General features: G+C 36.9%; 1 pseudogene; it reads left to right on the plus strand.

Annotated features, from left to right (window-relative positions):
• The first annotated feature begins 1,565 nt into the window (after nt 1-1,565).
• On the plus strand, nt 1,566-1,964 carry LOC110200957 (large ribosomal subunit protein uL23 pseudogene; annotated as a pseudogene).
• The last annotated feature ends 2,236 nt before the right edge of the window (nt 1,965-4,200 follow it).

A 4,200-nucleotide genomic window follows, 5' to 3' on the forward strand; every position in this document is an offset into this window, starting at 1 on the left:
AGCTTGGATATTGGATTAACATTAAATTGAATACAGCTATTTCTGTCAGAGTTGTGCTCAAAAAGCAAAGTTGTTGTTCTGTTGTTTCCACTTGTGTTGTCTCTTTGTGACCCCATTCAGGGTTTTCTTGTCAAAAATGCTGTAGTGGTTTGCCATTTCCTCCTCCAGCAAATTTTACAGTTCAGGAAATTGAGGCAAATAGGCTAAGTGTCTGAGGCTGGATTTGAATTCAGGTATCCTGATGGCCCAGTGTTCTATCCATTGAGTCTCCTAGCTGCCCTAAACAACAACAGCAAGAATACAATGTTATTTTTTTTTTCCTTTGACATTTAAAGGATACCATTTTGGATTAGAAATGCTATGCCAAATAGGAGCCATCATGGTCTCAGACTACTTCTTTTTTAAAGGCTTCTACAGCAACTAAATAGAGTGCAGGGACTTTTTAAACTCATACAGCACAGTCTTCTCAGCTACCTCTTGCCTGGATCCAGAAGATCACTCCTTGCTGCAGAGAGCCACAGTCCTGGGTTGGCTTCAAAGTATTATCCTGGATGTTGACTCAACGATTCATTTGGCTATTGCTTGTGAACTCTAGATTGATTTTCTTTAATTAAAACTAAAAATAAATAAATAAATAAAAACAGGCCTGTTTGTTGGGGCTACATGGCTGAGAGAAGAAGGTCCAAGGCTTCTCCCTTTACAGCATAATCTCTTATAGGACATCATGAGCAGGCTACAATAATGAACAAAGTAGCTGAAAAGATTGACATAAGAGAGATGGTAGAAATTAAGTAAGGCCTATTGAATTCTACCACAGCCAATGAGCCTCCAATGGGAGGCTCTACATGGTTAGCCCCACTAAAACCTGTTATAGAATGTCTATACACGCTCCACAGTCTCTCCAATTGTTTCCAGTTCTTTGCTACTACAAAATATTCTCTTGTAAATATTTTAATTTATATGAACTTTTTTTTTGCCCATCGTTTCCTTAGGGCACCCGGATGGCACAGTGGATAGAGTTCTGGACCTGTGGTCAAGAAGAAATGAGTTAAAATCTAGCCTTAGACACTCATTAACTGTGTTAATATGGGTAAATCATTTAAACTGTTTGTCTCAGTTTCTTTTTCTGTAAAATGAAAGTAATAATTTTACTTACTTCCCAGGATTGTTGTGAGGATTAAATGAAATAATATTTGGAAAGCACTTAGCACAGTTCCCAATGGATAGTAAGAACTAGATAAATGCTAGCCATTCTTCTTCTTCTTATTATTATTATTATTAATGATATGCCTTGATCAAACAGTATGAACATCCTAGTCACTTTATTTGCATAATTCAAAATTACTTTCCAGAATGTTTACATCAATAAACAGTTCCTCCAATAGTGCCCTAATGTGTCTTTCTTTATATAAATACCCAATGGTGATGTTGAATATTTCTATCTTTAATTATCTTTGCCAGTTTGCTATGTGTGAATTGAAATTAAGCATTGCTACGACCCTTTCCCCCATGATGGTGCCAAAGGCGAAGGAGTAAGTGGTTGTCCCCCCTGAAGACAGAAAGCAATGTTGAAGGGTGTTAATAGCCACAAAAAGAAGATCCAAATGTCCCCCACCTTCTGGCAACCCAAGACACTAAGACTTCAGTGGCAGCCCAGATATCCTCAGAAAAGTGCCCCTCGAAGAAACAAGCTTGATCACTATGCCATCATTAAGTTTCCCTTGACCACTGAGTCTGCTATGAAGAAAACTGAGGACAACAACATCCTCATCTTCATTGTGGACATCAAGGCCAACAAGAATGAGATCAAGCAGTCAATAAAAAAGCTATATGACATCATTGTGGCCAAGGTCAACACACTGATCTGGCCTGATGGAGAGAAGAAGGCCTATGCCCAACTTGCTCCAGACTATGATGCTTTAGATGTTCCCAGCAAAGTTGGAATCATCAAATACTATGTCTAGCTATCCCATTCCACCTACAATAAAAAGTTTTCTAATATTAAAAAAAAAATTAAGCATTGTTTGATGCTTATTTTTCATGTGATTAGTGATTTGGAATATTTTATTTGGTTACTATTTTGAAATGACTTTTGAGAATTGTTTGATCATCTACTTATTGGGAACTGGCTTTTGATCTTGTCCATTCCTATTAGTTATCTATCTTAGATATCAAACCCTTCTCAAAGACATTTGAAATAAAGATTTTTCCTCCTAATCCACCACTTCCATTCTTACTCACTTTATTCCCTACTCATAATTTCAAAAGGTAATAAATACCATCTGTATTTCTAGTCTAAGGTTTTTTATGGCATGTATTCAAACTTTGAACTTACTGTGGTAGTTGCTAATCCAAACCTAAATTTTGCTAAGCTATGTTCCAGCTTTCCTTAACAATTCTTATCATGTAGGGACTTCTTTCTGGGCAATAGATGTTTCCTGGTTTATCAAACAACCCTAGGAGATAGGTGCTATTATTATTCCTGACTGGCCCAGGTCACATAGCTAATAAATGTCTCATGCTGGATTTGAACTCAGGTCTTCCAGTTTCCAAACCCCACATTCTATACACTGAGCCATCATACTGCTTGAAATAATATAACTGCGAATTTACTCATAAACTTTGGTCACTATCTCTTACCACTAGCTTTCCTATATATTTGTTAATTATTCAAATCAGAAGACTGCTTATTCTTGAGATAACTGATACCTCTCATTGCCACTAATCATATATGATATTCTCATTCACCTCAATCCCTCCTGTCCCAATACTCTGTTATAAATATGCCTCCCCCTTCCAGTGTGCACTTGGTAATGCCTGCCTTATAATTAACAAGTTTTCTTCCATTTTAAGTCTTTTACTTTCTTAACTCTTTCTACCTTTGATCACTTACTGAAACTTTATTTCTTTCTGATGATACTGCTTCCCTAGCTACCCTTTCCAGTACTGACTATATTTTCTGTCTTATCCCTGACTTACTGGGTTGTGACGGAGGAACACTTGCTTCTCATTACCATTATGAGATTCTCTCTTTACTCTCATCACTCTAAGACTTCTCCTTATAATTTCATGCTATCCAAATTTATTGCCCAATCTAGATCTCAGACCTCTTTCTCTAGTCACTACCATCATTCCTCCTCCTTCTTCAATGAGTTAAGTGCTTGTTTCAGTCTTTCTCCCTACTCTCTAACTGCTGCTCTTTTACTAACGTCCTTCATTATTGTGATTCCCTCAAATAATCTTAGTTCTTCATTCCTCAATCTGTTCTCTTTCCATAACTTATTTCTCAGCTTTGCTTATTGGCTAAACACAGAGATGGCCACACCCTTGATCTTTCTGTCACTCACAAATTTTCTTCTATGTTCTTAAACTCCGAAACTCCTTTATGTAACCCCCTGTTAAAATAATTCACTCATCTAAAGTCTAGGGGAGACAGAATGACACATAAGGTCCATGTTGTTCTCTCTTCTGTAGCTTTGGGGAGTTGACTTTAGACAAAATATTATGAATTCAATCGCAGAGCTCTGGTTCTCTGCCTAAATTTACTTTTATACCTCTCTCTAGTTAATTCTTGGCCTCCTTATGGTTAAAGAAAAATGAATTTTATTGGAAACATTTTGGTAATGAAGCCAATTATATGATAGTACCTATGGATAGACAGGCACCAAATGGGAGAACTGAGAAAAGAGCAGATATTTTCTCTTAATTTCCCTCAGTCCTCGAGTAGTTGGGTACGCTGGTAGTATCAAGACAGGTATTCTGCTCTGAGAAGTCTGAATGACTAATGGCCCCTCCTCAATATCTCCCTCTCTTCTGCAGTTAAGTCCTACCTTCTCTTTCTCCTTTTACGGGTTGTGCTTGGCCTAGAAGCTCTTGACCTTAATATAGCAGGGCTTTTTCTGTACCATGAGAATGTTTATCTGATACAAAGATAGCTCTTTCCTTGGACAAAAATTTTCTTAGGTCATGACCAAGTTTCTACAGGAGCTTTAATTGATTCAAGAAGGCATTCAAGCCCTGTTCACAATTGATATTGTCTAATTGACTTAATTAAGAAATTTCTTATATAGTACAGGTCATTACTTTTAAATGGGTAGGATAATCAGTGGAGCCCCTTAGGTTTTCTGAATATAATCTTTTTGTCATTCCATATTTTCCCATTACCTTACAAATACTAAAATTGCTATTATATTTCACTAG

Source organism: Phascolarctos cinereus, unplaced genomic scaffold, assembly GCF_003287225.1.
Source record: "Phascolarctos cinereus isolate Bilbo 61053 unplaced genomic scaffold, phaCin_HiC Scaffold_7;HRSCAF=346, whole genome shotgun sequence".
In the NCBI taxonomy this organism is placed as follows: Eukaryota; Metazoa; Chordata; class Mammalia; order Diprotodontia; family Phascolarctidae; genus Phascolarctos; species Phascolarctos cinereus.